The 14698-nt window shown below is 43.1% G+C and overlaps 1 protein-coding gene across 13 annotated transcripts in view; it reads right to left on the bottom strand.

The window, feature by feature from the left end:
* The window catches only part of KDM4C (lysine demethylase 4C), a 497722-nt gene that overhangs the window by 479813 nt on the left and 3211 nt on the right, over positions 1-14698 (bottom strand). The gene's annotated exons all lie outside the window — the stretch shown is intronic.

Genomic DNA, 14698 nt, shown 5'->3' with positions numbered 1-14698 from the left:
CTACTCCCAGAAATATGGATGAATCACCACGCGGGGTGGCTCACGCCTGTAATCCCAGCACTTTGGGAGGCCGGGGCAGGCTGATCACTTGAGGTGAGGAGTTCGAGACCAGCCTGGCCAACATGGTGAAACCCCATCTCTACTAAAAATACAAAAATTAGCTGGGTATAGTGGCGCGTGCCTGTAATCCCAGCTACTCGGGAGGCTGAGACAGAAGAATTGCTTGAGTCCGGGAGGCGGAGGTTGCAGTGAGCCAATATTGTGCCACTGCACTTGCACTCTGACCTGGGCAACAGAGAGAGACTCCATCTCAAAAAATGAAAACAAATATGGATGAATCTCAGAAAGTCTTGAACTAACCAAAGCGTAAGTCCATTTTCACAAACCTAAAAAATAAAATTTAATCTACTCTTTAAGGATAAATGCATAAAAGACAAATCCATTTTTTTAAAGCAAGGGCATATGCAACACAAAAATCAGGACATGGTTGCCAAGGAGAGAAGATGGATGAGATAGAAGAGAAACATACAGTGATATCTGGGTGAATTCATAGAACTATACCATGTCTTTTGCATGCCCCAAGTATCATATAAAACCTTTTTTAAGATGAAACAATCAATATAGGTAATATATTTCTATAAATATCTGCAAGACAATTTTTTAATTCTATGTTAAAACTTTTTTTTTTAAACACTCTGTCACACATGCTGGAATGCAGTAGCACAGTCTCAGCTTACTGTATTCCCACCTCCCAGGTTCAAGTGATTCTCCTGCCTCAACCTCCCAAGTAGCTGGGATTACAGGTGTGTGCCACCACACCTGGCTAATTTTTGTATTTTTAGTAGAGACGGGGTCTCGCCATGTTGCCCAGCCTGGTCTCAAACTTCTGGGCTCAAGTGATCCACCCGCCTCGGCCTCCCAAAGTGCTGGGATTACAGGCATGAGCCACCACGCCCGGCCTAAAACTATTCTTTAAGAAATCCCTCTGCCAGGCGCGGTGGCTCACGCTTGTAATCCCAGCACTTTGGAAGGCCGAGGCGGGCGGATCACGAGGTCAGAAGATCAAGACCACAGTGAAACCCCGTCTCTACTAAAAATACAAAAAAAAAAATTAGCCGGGCGTGGTGGCGGGCGCCTGTAGTCCCAGCTACTCGGAGAGGCTGAGGCAGGAGAATGGCGTGAACCCGGGAGGCGGAGTTTGCAGTGAGCCGAGATTGCGCCACTGCACTCCAGCGTGGGCGACAGAGCAAGACTCCGTCTCAAAAAAAAAAAAGAAATCCCTCTGTATTTCAAGCAATTACTCTTGAGTTTTTAAATTTGACAGTTCCATATGTTTGTATATTACCTAAAGGAAGACAAACCTGCATGCCTAGTGATGGACTGTGAACCCCAACAGAGGACTGTAAACTGTTTTTTCATTGTATTTTGTTACATTAATTTTAATGTCCAGGGTGGCCAGTCACGGTGGCTCACACCTGTAATCCCAGCACTTTGGGAGGCTGAGGCAGGTGGATCACTTGAGGTCAGGAGTTTGAAACCAGCCTGACCAGTATGGTGAAACTCTGTCTCTACTAAAAGTACAAAAATTAACCAGGTGTAGTGGCATGCGCCTGTAGTCCCAGCTACTCAAGAGGCTGAGAAAGGAGAATTGCTTGAACTCAGGAGGCGGAGTTTGCAGTGAGACTCCATCTCAAAAATAAATAAACAAACAAATAATAAAAATAAATAAAATAAATGCCTAGGGTTTGGTTATGCGTTTGTATCCAAGCCCTTAAAATGGAAATAACTTGCCTAGGTCTCTTCCCCCAGTCTTACTCTATTACACAACCAGTAACACATCTACACATACCTATAGTTTTTTTTTTTTTTTTTTTTTTGAGACAGAGTCTCACTCTGTCGCCCAGGCTGGAATGCCATGATGCAATCTTGGCTCACTGCAACCTCCGTCTCGGATTCAAGCAATTCTCCTGCCTCAGCGACCTGAGCAGCTGGGATTATAAGCGTGTGCTAACACACCCAGCTAATTTTTGTATTTTTAGTCGAAACAAGATTTCACCATGTTGGTCAGGCTGGTCTCGAACTCCTGGCGTAAGTGATCCGCCTATCTCAGCCTCCCAAAGTGCTGGGATTACAGGCATGAGCCACCACGCCTGGCCTATGAATACCTACACAAATTAAACTGACAGATTAAATGGACAATCAAGTGTAGCTCATTTGGTAAAATACCTTTAACTTCTAAATAATCATAAACTATAACATCAACAATGACACTGGCATTAAATAATAATTTGTCTAAAGTATCTGCTTCCGTTTTTTAAAAAATGGTAATTTATGGTGGCATTTGCACATTGTGGCTGGGCACAGCCTGTAATTCCAGCACAACGGAGGCTGAGGCAGGAGGATCGCATAAGCTCAGGAGTTTGAGATGAGGCTGGGCAATATAGGGAGACCCTGCCTCTCCAAAAAAATTTAAAAATTAGCCAGGTGTAGTAGTGTGCACCTGTAATCCCAGTTACTCAGAGGCTGAGGCAGCAGGATCACTTGAGTCTAGAAGGTCGAGGCTGCAGTGAGCCATGATCTCACCACTCCACTCTAGCCTGAGTGACAGAGTGAGACCTTGTCAAAAAAAAAAGAAAAGCCAGGCACTGTGGCTCACACCTGTAATCCTAGCACTTGGGGAGGCCAAGGCAGGTGGATCACCTGCGGTCAAGAGTTCAGGACCAGCCTGGCCAACATGGTGAAACCCCGTCTCTACTAAAAATACAAAAATTGGCCAGGCATGGGGGTGGCATGCACCTGTAATCCCAGCTACTCAGGAGGCTGAGGCAGGAGAACCGCTTGAATCCAGGGGGCAGAGGCTGCAGTGAGCCAAGATGGCGCCACTTCACTCCAGCATGGGTGAAAGAACGAAACTCTGTCTTAAAAAAAAAAAAAAAAAGAAAAAGAAAAAAATGAAAGAAAATAATTTGTGTCAGGCGCAGTGGCTCACACCTGTAATCCCAGCACTTTGGGAAGCCGAGGTGGACAGATCACCTGAGGTCAGGAGTTCAAGACCAGCCTGACCAACATGGAGAAACCCTGTCTCTACTAAAAACACAAAATTAACCAGGCGTGGTGGTGCATGCCTGTAATCCCAGCTACTTGGGAGGATGAGGCAGGAGAATCGCTTGAATGCGGGAGGCGGAGGTTGCAGTGAGCCAAGATCGTGCCATTGCACTCCAGCCTGGGCAACAAGAGCAAGACGCCGTCTCCAAAAAAAAAAAAAAAAAAAAGACCAGTCTGGCCAACATGGTGAAACCCCATCTCTACTAAAATACAAAAATTAGCCAGGCATGGTGGCAGGCACCTGTAATCCCAGCTACTCTGGAGGCTGAGGCAGGAGAATTGCTTGAACCCAGGAGGCGGAGGTTGCGGTGAGCTGAGATCCTGCCACTGCACTCCAGCCTGGGCAATAGAGTGAGAGTCTGTCTCAAAAAAAAAGAAAAACAGACTGTTCTCCTACGAATATTAATTTAGAAACCTAACTCATTCACTTTCTAAATCCTTATTTTTATGTAACTGGATTGATAAAGGGAGAAGGCAGCCAAACAAAGTCATTCCAACGGTTTCCAAAATTTGCATTTCACAGGATTGTGAGTTCACACTAAAAGCCTGCTAGGCTTGCACTGTCTCCCTCAGGGGGGCTGGAATGGGGAGAGGCTTCCCAACACCTGCAAGAGCTACCCGGGTCTCCCAGGTAGGTCACAACCCCTTGGGCCTGCTGTGGCTTCCTGGCAACTACCATCCAGGTCACCCACTGAGGCCCTCCAGCACTCAGCCTGGGCAGCAAGCCCCTCACCAACTCCTGGACTGCACTGCCCCTGCACCCACCTGTTGCCTGGACCATCACTTTCCAGCAATTCTACATTGTGACTTTTATGAGATTACCTAGTCTATTTAGTCCTATCAGAAGGACTCATGGGAGGCCATGTAGACTACTCATTCTTAGTTTCAAACATAAAAACTAAGCCTTAAATTTGAAATACTGGCCAGGCGCGATGGCTCACACCTGTAATCCCAGCACTTTGGGAGGCCAAGGCGGGTGGATAACCTGAGGTCGGGAGTTCGAGACCGGCCTGACCAACATGGAGAAACCCCGTCTCTACTGAAAATACAAAATTAGCCGGGCATGGTGGCGCATGCCTGTAATCCCAGCTAGTCGGGAGGCTGAGGCAGGAGAATCACTTGAACCCAGGAGACAGAGGTTACCATGGGCTGAGATCGCAATATTGCACTCCAGCCTGGGCGACAGAGCAAGACTCTGTCTCAAAAAATAAATTAATTTAAAAAATTGAAATACTTAGAAAACATATTTCAAGACAATTTAATATGCAAACTTTCCAATTATTCCTAAAGATTCACAATCAGGCCAGGTGCAGTGGCTCACACCTGTAATCCTAGCACTTTGTCGGGGAGGCCGAGGCAAGAGGATCACTTGAGCTCAGGAGTTTGAGACCAGCCTGGACAACTTGGAGAGACCTCATCTCTTAAAAAAAAAAAAAAAAGACTGATGGTCGGGCGCAGTGGCTCACGCCTGTAATCCCAACACTTGGGAGGCCAAGGCGGGTGGATCATGAGGTCAGGAGTTTGAGACCAGTTTGGCCAATATGGTGAAACCCCGTCTCTACTAAAAATACAAAAATTAGCTGGGAGTGGTGGCGCGCACCTGTAGTCCCAGCTATTCTGGAGGCTGAGGCAGAAGAATCGCTTGAACTGGGGAGGCAGAGGTTGCAGTGAGCCAAGATTGCGCCACTGCACTCCAGCCTGGGCGACAGAGCGAGATTCCATCTCAAAAGGAAAAAAAAAAAAAAAAAGATTCAAAATTGCAAAAACTATATACGATACCGGCTATATTGAAAAAAAAAAGAGGTTGAAAAACATCAAACACAATAATCTGAACATCCTTGCATTTTTCATTATTAATGAATGCAAGAAATACTGTTTTAGAGAATTATGGCAATTTGCACATTTTTTGTTAACTACCTGTCAAAAAAAAAACCAAATGAGGGAAATGAATTTGATGTATTATCATGCCATATGCAATCTGTGACACTGAAACTTGCAAAAGTATTTGTTGATCATGTATTCCCTCAATCCTGATACCAATACACAGCTTCCTTGACATGAAAATACATCTATAAGTATTTTCAATATCTACAAAATGAAATAGGAAACCATAAATCCAAACTGATAAGTTGACAGCTTGACAAGTTTAATTTCCCCAAAGTCTCAAATATTTAACCAACTTATAATAAAATTAAATACAATCATGATACAAGCACAAAGTAAAGTCATAGGCTGTTACCCAACATTTTTCCTTGATTTACAACACATGGGGTCTTTTTTTGGGTTTTTTTTTTTTCTTTTTGAGACGGAGTTTCGCTCTTGTTGCCCAGGCTAGAGTGCAATGGCATGATCTCAGCTCACTGCAACCTCCACCTCCCAGGATCAAGCGATTCTCCTGCCTCAGCCTCCCAAGTACCTGGGGTTACAGGCATGCACCACCAGGCTCGGCTAATTTTTGTATTATTAGTAGAGACAGGGTTTCGTCATGTTGGCCAGGCTGGTCTCAAACTCCTGACCTCAGGTGATCTACCTGCCTTAACCTCCCAAAGTGCTGTGATTACAGGCATGAGCCACCAGGAACAGCCTAATACATGGTTTTAATAAATACATGACCAAACCCTCATTAATGTTCACAAAAGTAAATTCTATCTAGACTACATTTTGTCTAATTCATTATTTTTCTTTGTTGTTAAATAGCAAAACAAATGTGGCCATTGACCCTTTCTCCATGTGCTTGCTCTTGGAGCAGGAGGCATTGTCCATCTACACAAACTCCTTCAGTAGCATGATACTGAGATCTATCCTCATTGACAACTCTTTGAGTATTGACATCTTTTTTTTTTTTTTTTTTTGAGACGGAGTCTCGCTCCATCCTCCAGGCTGGAGTGCAGTGGCGCAATCTCAGCTCACTGCAAGCTCCGCCTTCCGGGTTCACGCCATTCTCCTGCCTCAGCCTCTCCAGGTGGCTAGGACTACAGGCGCCCGCCACCACGCCCAGCTAATTTTTTGTATTTTTAGTAGAGATGGGGTTTCAATGTGGTCTCGATCTCCTGACCTCGTGATCCACCCGCCTCAGCCTCCCAAAGTGCTGGGATTACAAGCGTGAGCCACCGCGCCCGGCCCAAGTACTGACATCTTACTAAAACGAATCTTCTTATAAAAAAAGTCTTGCATTTGCTTGGTTCTTTACTGTGCTTTAACATATGTTACTTCATTTTCATTCTTAAAAGTTCTCTGTGATGTTTGCAGGCTGTGATTATTCCCATTTGAGAAATGATGAAACCAAGACTTAGAAACGGAAATAAATTTTCTAAGGTCAAACAGCAAATAGGTGCAATGAACTGACTGCAAGTTTTGTATCTCGGACCCAGATCCCAAATATAACTGACCTCTTTGCTAGGCTCTCCAGCTGCCAAAAAAAGAAAAGAGAAGAGAAGAAAAAAAGAAAAAAGATCACACCAAAGCCCACTAAATAAGGAACAAATCTTCTCTCCACTAGATAAAGAATTCTGATCAATTTTTAAGAAATGTATGACATGTTATTTAAGATGTTCCAGATTGCATGGAAAAAAAAAATAGCCAGCTTAGAAATCCTTTCTTAAGAAGCCTAAAATGAGTAACAAAACTTAAAAACGACCCAAGAAAACTGCAAACCAGCTTCACTTAAGAGTATTAATGAAAATTTCCTTTTTCAAAATGAACAAACTCCAGGCCAGGTGCAGTGGCTCACGCTTGTAATCCCAGCACTTTGGGAGGGCGAGGTGGGTGGATCATTTGAGGTCAGGAGTTCGAGACCAGCCTGGCCAACATAGTGAAACCCTGCCTCTACTAAAAATACAAAAATTACCCGGGCGTGGTGGTGGGCACCTGTAGTCCCGGCTACTCGGGAGCAGAAATTACATCACTGCACTCCAGCCTGGGCAACAGAGAGAAACTCCATCTTTAAAAAAAAAAAAGAAAGAAAAACAAGAAGTGCCAAGATCATGAAAATCGAGACCATGAAAATCCTTCTCAAATCCATATTTGAGATTGAAGGATGCTTAAAAGACCTAAAACAAGAATACATGTTGCACAATTCTGGACTGGATACTTTTGCTATGAAGAACATTAATTACTATAACAAATAGTGAAATATGAAGAATCCAAAAATTAGACGATAGTAATGTATCAGTGCTAATTTCCTGATTTTGATGGATATACCGCAGTTATGGAGAAAAATGTAGGAAATACACATTGAGTTATTGAGGAGTGAGGGAGCATGAAGACAACCATTTGTGTAAAAAAAATGTAAACATACACATAAATTTATACAGAATATCTCTAAAATTCCCTGAAAGAAACCTTAACAGGGGTTTACCAGAAGGGAACTAGCTGTCTAAAGGCTAAAAGTGAGAATCATGTACACATTTTACCCTTTAATACCTCCTGAATTTTATATCTTGTTACATACCTTGTATTGCCTATTTGAAAATAATAAAAGAAATATTATGTGTGTATATATAATACAAACTTAGAAAAATAAATAAAATTATCAAAAAAGAAAGGAAAATGAATTTGCCTATCTCAGGGCCAGATTCTTCCTGCTAATGAAAGCTGCCTGAATATTATAGACTGAGAGGTATCACTTTATGTGCCCAAATTTTAGGGAAGGATTCCTTTTTGAAAGTTAAATAGATGGCCAGATGGCCGGGCACAGTAGCTCACGCCTGTAATCCCAGCACTTTGGAAGGCTGAAGCGGACGGATCACCTGAGGTCAGGACTTCAAGACCAGCCTGGACAACATGGCAAAACCCCATCTCTACTAAAAACGGCAAAACCCCATCTGTACTAAAAATACAAAAATTAGCCAGGCATGGTGGCAGGCGCCTGTAGTCCCAGCTACTCGGGAGACTGAGGCAGAAGAATCGCTTGAACCCAGGAGGCAGAGGTTGGAGTGAGCCAAGATCATGCCATTGCACTGCATCCTAGGTGACAGATCAAGACACCATCTCAAAAAAAAATGGGGCCGTGCATGGTGGCTCATGCCTGTAATCCCAACACTTTGGGAGGCTGAGGCAGGCGGATCACAAGGTCAGGAGTTCGAGACCATCCTGCCGAACGTGGTGAAACCCTGTCTCTACTAAAAACACAAAAAAATTAGCCGGGCGTGAGGTGAGGGGTGCCTGTAGTCCCAGCTACTCGGGAGGCTGAGGCAGGAGAATGGCATGAACCCAGGAGGCAGAGCTTGCAGTGAGCCAAGATCGTGCCACTGCACTCCGGCCTGGGCGACAGAGCGAGACTCCCTCTCAAAAAAGAAAAAGAAAAAAAGAAAGTTAAATAGATAAAAAACAAAATGAGATAAACTACCTGCAAAAAAAACACTTCAATTCACCCACTCAAAGGGATGCCTGTGACCATTCAAATCATCTGATGGACTCTCAGAACAGAACAGAATCAACAATATACTAATGATCAGACAACGCCTGTCCTCAGGACTGGAATTTAAACAAACATCTGGTACAAAAAACGAATGCAAAGATGGAAGTAAAAGGGGAGCCAAATGAAGGAATTTATCTGCTTCTTTAACCTTACTCAACAAGAGAAAACGCACTGGCAGAGAAGAATGTTCTGATAAGCAGAGGTGAATGCTCAGGGATCAGGGAAGCCCAGCAGGTTTAAAAAAAAAAAAAAAATCCTGTTCAGCACTACCCATCAGCTGGGGCCTACCTGTCACCAAAAACTATATGATCATTTATGTGCTTTCCCAGGGACCGAGACTTTCTAGAAAGAGCCCTAATGAGCAGACACAAGCACTTCAGATCCAGATTTTAGTTCTTCTTGCCAGTTTAATTAGGGAACCACACTGAAGACATTAGTCTTCCAATGCCTGACACTCTCAGTCGACTGAAAAAGTTCATATTTCTAAATGTACAATGCTAAAAATGGAAGCAGGACTATGAACTCCCCTAAAATGTCCCACAGAGAGACCCCCACTAAAGGGGGCCAACTGTCCTGACATTTCTAATTTCAAAAATTTTCCCATTCTTTCCCAGTAAACAGCAAATCAATACTTGAAATTATAGCTTTTTGTACGATTATCATACATAAGTTGAGCATCTCAAACCAAATATCTGAAATACTCCAAAATCTGAAAGTTTCGAAGGCAAACATGACACTCAAAGTAAATGCTCATTTCAGATTTCAAATTCTCAGATTACAGATGCTCAACTGTAAGTATAGCATCTGTAATGTGTAGTATAATACAATATTCCCAAATCTGAAATCTAAAATTCATGTATTTCAGATAAGGAATACTCAACCTATACAATATATTTTCATATATTTTAAAATATTTACTTTGCCAAGCACAGTGGCTATTGCCTGTAATCCCAGCACTTTGGGAGGCTGAGGTGGGCGGATCACCTGAGGTCAGGAGTTCATGACCAGCCTGGCCAACATGGTGAAACCCCGTCTCTACTAAAAGTACAAAAATTAGCCTGGTGCGGTGGCACACACCTGTAGTCCCAGCTACTCGGGAGACCGAGGCAGGGGAATAGCTTGAACCCAGGAGGTGAAGGTTGCAGTGAGCCAAGATCACGCCACTGCACTCCAGCCTGAGTGACAGAGAAAGATTCCATCCCCTCACAAAAAAAAAGAAAAAGAAAATAGAGTACAGAACAGCTGGTAAAGTTTTATGAAACTTTTGTTTCAATTTTATGTATTTATGTATGTTGGGTGATGATGGGTAAGATGTATCTCCCAATGTGTGTCCTGGTTTTACAGTTTCTTCAATTTTTGCATATATGTAAAAGTCATTAATTTGCACAATAAATGTTTGTTGAGCACCTATACTATAGTGCTGGTGAGGAAACAGGGTGCTATATAAAATAGAAGGAAATAAAAATACTTGGTCTCTGCCCTTGTAGAATCTTTACAGTGTAGAAACAATCAAATAACCACAAAAATACACAATTATAAACCACTAAGTGTTAGGGAAAAACACAGGGAATTAAGACAGCTCATCATTAGGGAAGCTGAGAAGAGAAATGAGTTAATAGGTCAGGTTTCTCTGAAGAAGTACTTTCAAGTAGAGATCAGAAAGATGTATGAAAAGGGGGAAAAAGAGAAGAAATCAGTCAGGCAAAAAACAGCACATTCAGGAAGGCTGTATACAGTTTGAAGAAAAGAAAAGCCAATAGGTAGAGAGAAAATGAAAAACCAGCTAGATAAGACTTGGGTGGAGCTTGGGGTAGAAAGAGATCTGGCAGGAATTTTAAATATCCTGAGGCCTATGAGAACAATCCAATAAGGCAATAGGCCTTAAAGATCAGGCTGGAAAGAGATTGGAGGGAGGCTGGGAGTGAATGGTAGGATAATGCACTGGAGGTGGAGACAAGCAGATTGATCCACACAGTATTATTCCTGAAGCAGAAGTGACAAGGTGTAAGTGATACTTTGATGTGAGGGCTGAGGAACCATGAAGTGTTGAATAACTAATAATGAAATGAGTGAGCAATGAAATGAGATGAGATGCATGAGAAATCCCAGAGAAATCCCAGAAGCAGAGCTGAGAGGAAAGATCAGAGTTCCATTTGTTATAGTTAACAAGTAGAGATGCCAAATTAATACCTGGAACTGGATGGAGATATAAAAAAAGAAGTCATTAGCACAAAGGCTTTGATGACTCATCATTCTGCTCCTTAAATATCCACCCATAGTAATAAACAATATAAACCCAGAAGAATCCAGAATAAATTTGAGGCTTTATGCTGCAGCAGTTCATAAATACCATAGTAGCTGAAATACCATGTGTATCTGAACAGTATACAGTGCAACAGTTAACTAAACATTCACACTCTTAAAATAATCCACTTCCATGAAATCATAGGGAATCCAGTCTGTTGTGGTCACTGCTGTCCCCATCTGACACAGTGTATGGCACACAGTACAAGTTAATCTACTGAAGAAATGTATCCGCTACTATGCAAAATAAACCACCCATCAAAAATAAAACAAACAGTGCAAATAATGAGCAACTGTGCAAGGGAAATCTTTGTACTATGAAACATACAAATGAACCAATTAGGACATTTTTCAAGGAAAAAGGGAAAAGAATTATTTAGCACTTAGTGCTCATACCCTAATAGTCTATATTCTGTTCTATGCTACATATATCTAATGCTATATTCTGTTCTCTAAGAATCAGCTGAATTTCAACATCAGAAATTCCAACTGGGCAGCCTATTGGAAGTACTCCTACCATTCTCTAGAAGTCTCTGAGCAATACAAGAAACAACTAAAATGTAATAAAAGCTTGATGCTGAAACTATAACAAAATCTCATCTAAGTTATTAAAACAAAACAGAAACTGTTAAAAGTGTATTCTGGCCAGGAGCGGTGGCTCACTCCTGTAATCCCAGCACTTTGGGAGGCCGAGGCGGACGGATCACCTGAGGTTGGGAGTTCGACACCAGCCTAACCAACATGGAGAAACCCTCCGTCTCTACTAAAAATACAAAATTAGCCGGGCATGGTGGCGCAGGCCTGTAAGCCCAGCTACTCAGGAGGCTGAGGCAGGAAAATTGCTTGAAACTGGGAGGCGGAGGTTGTGGTGAGCCAAGATCGCCACATTGCACTCCAGCCTGGGCAACAAGAGTGAAACTCCATCTCAAAATAAAAAAAAAGTGCATTCTCCAATGTGAAAAGGGCAATAAGTGATTATTTTTCTTTTTCCTCTATCTTCTGCTTCCCAGCTTTTCTAACAAACATGAATTTTTATTAACTTATTTTCCCTATTCACAATGGTAACACTGATTCATAGGAGAAAATTTAGAAAATGCACACAAACACGAAGGAAACAAATTAACCACAATTCCATCACCCAAAAGTTACTAACTACTGTCAATATTTTTGTGGGAACCTTTCTCTGGGCATGCATGAGGGTAGGGAGGGAAGAGAGATACACAAGTAATGGCATGATTGCTTAAGACTACGAAGGAGACTACAGAATGCTGCTATGACCAGTGTGCAAGATTGAGAGAACACTAACTTGAAGAAGTTGACAACTGAGCTGAGCTTCCTGAAGAATGAGATGGAATCAACCAAAGAAGTGCAACTGGGGTAGCAGTCCAGGCACAGGGAACAACAGCATGGGCAGCGTACCAAGCCCATTCAGGGAACTAGGAAGAAAGATGAGTTTGGTAGGAAGGAGACTGGCTGTGCAGTCACACAGATTGCTGAGAGTTAGGACTTTTTCCCTAGAGAAAGCAGTCTTGAAGCAGGAGCAGGGGAGATAGGCTTCCTTAAAGGAATTATTCTGACTGTTAGTATGGGGAAAGGATTAGGTCCAGAAAGTGTGGATTTAGAAGATCGTAACCACGCCCCCCCCTCCTCCCCCATCCATCCCCCCCACCAGCGGAAGGGTAAGGAGGATGAGGAAGTAGGGAATCTTTTGAGGGTTGCGGAGTAAAAAAGACAATGACCCGGCCGGGTGTGGTGGCTCATGCCTGTAATCCCCCAGTAATTTGGGAAGCTGAAGCGGGTGGATCACCTGAGGTCAAGAATTCGAGGCCAGCCTGGCCAACATGGTGAAACCTCATCTCTACTAAAAATACAAGAATTAGCTGGGCGTGATGGCAGGCGCCTGTAATTCCAGCTACTTGGGAGGCTGAGGCAGGAGAATCGCTTGAACCCAGGAGGTGGAGGTTGCAGTGAGCCAAAATTATACCACTGCACTCCAGCCTGGGCAACAAGGGCAAGACTCCATCTTAAAAAAAAAAAAAAAAGACAATGACCTAATATATTATGTTATATATTATATAAAAACAATGATCTCATATATTATATATTATATTTATATTATAAAATTATATTTTAGGCTCTACAAAATGGTCTACATTTGTAGCGATAAAAAAGATACAGTGACTTTAATTATGATACACCTCCTAAGAAATTCGTAACAGAAATAGAGCTTGCAGGCCAAGCACAGTGGCTCACAACTGTAATCCCAGAACCGTGGGAGGCCAAGGCAGGAGGATCACTTGAGCCCAGAATTTTGAGACTAGCCTGGGCAACACAGTGAGACCTCACCTCAACAAAAAAAAAATTTTTTTAATTGGAAAAAAAAAAAAGAAGGAACAATGAGAACACATGGACACAGGGAGGGGAACATTACACACCAGGGCCTGTTGAGGGGTGGGGGGCTGGGGCAGGGATAGTGTTAGGAGAAATACCTTACGTAAATAACGAGTTGACCGGTGCAGCAAACCAACATGGCACATGTATACCTATGTAACAAACCTGCACGTTGTACACATGTACCCTAGAACTTAAAGTATAATAAAAAAAGAAAAATGGCCAGGCATGATGGCTCACGCCTGTAATCCCAGCACTTTGGGAGGCCGAGGCAGGCGGATCACGAGGTCAGGAGATCGAGACCATCTTGGCCAACATGGTGAAACCCCGTTTCTATTAAAACTACGAAAAAAATTAGTTGGGTGTGGAGGTACATGCCTGTAATCCCAGCTACTCAGGAGGCTGAGAAGGAGAATCACTCCAGGGAGTCGGAGGTTGCAGTGAGCCGAGATCACGCCACTGCACTCCAGCCTGGGCGACAGAGGGAGACGCTGTCTCAAAAAGAAAAAGAAAAAAGAGGCAGAGGTTGGGGGAGAAGCATTAAATATTAATATTTAACAAAAGGGAACATACATTTTTCAGTAGATATTTAGCTTAATCAAAGCACAGAATGTACCTATCTTATCACTATATCCCTAATAAATATAGAGCAAATGAGTGAATATCAAGGGAATAACCATGAGCAGTATAAAGACTGTGCTAACAGGAAGAGATGATCAGGCCAGGTGCAGTGGCTCACGTCTGTCATCCTAGCACTTTGGGAGGCTGGGGCAAGCGAACTGCTTGAGCCCGGGAGTTTCAGACCAGACTGGGTACCATGGCAAGACCACAGCAATTAGCCAGGCATGATGGCATGCACCTGTAGTCCCACCTACTTGAGAGGCTGGGACTGGAGGATTGCCAGAGCACAGGAGGCAGAGAGGTTACAGTGAGCTGAGACTGTGCCACTGCTGCACTCCAGCCTGGGCATCAGAGTTACACCCGTCACCAAAAAAAAAAAAAAAAAAAAAGAACAGGATGATGTTAATACTGACATCCAGAGGCCGGGCGCAGTGGTTCACGCCTGTAATCCCAGCACTTTGGGAATCCGAGGTGGGCGGATCACCTGAGGTCAGGAGTTCGAGACCAGCCTGGCCAACATGGTGAAACCCTGTCTCTACAAAAATATAAAAATTAGCCAAGCATGATGGTGGGTGCCTGTAATCCCAGCTACTGGGTTGGCTGAGGCAGAAGAATCGCCTGAACCTGGGAGATAGAGGTTGCAGTGAGCCGAGATCCCACCATTGGCACAGAGAGACTCCATGGGCAACAGGGCGAGACTCCGTCTCAAAAAAAAAAAAAAAAAAATTCAAAAATTCATTGTGGTGATGGTTGCACAAGACTATTCATTTACTAAAAGCTTTTATTTATGTATGTACTTATTTGTATTTTTACTTTTTTTTTTTTTCTTTTGAGATGGAGTCTCAGTCTGTCACCCAG

The sequence above is a fragment of the Nomascus leucogenys genome, chromosome 1a (genome assembly GCF_006542625.1).
Source record: "Nomascus leucogenys isolate Asia chromosome 1a, Asia_NLE_v1, whole genome shotgun sequence".
NCBI lineage: Eukaryota > Metazoa > Chordata > Mammalia > Primates > Hylobatidae > Nomascus > Nomascus leucogenys.
The sequence above is the reverse complement of the archived record's forward strand: the minus strand, read 5'-3'. Positions and strand labels throughout refer to the sequence as shown.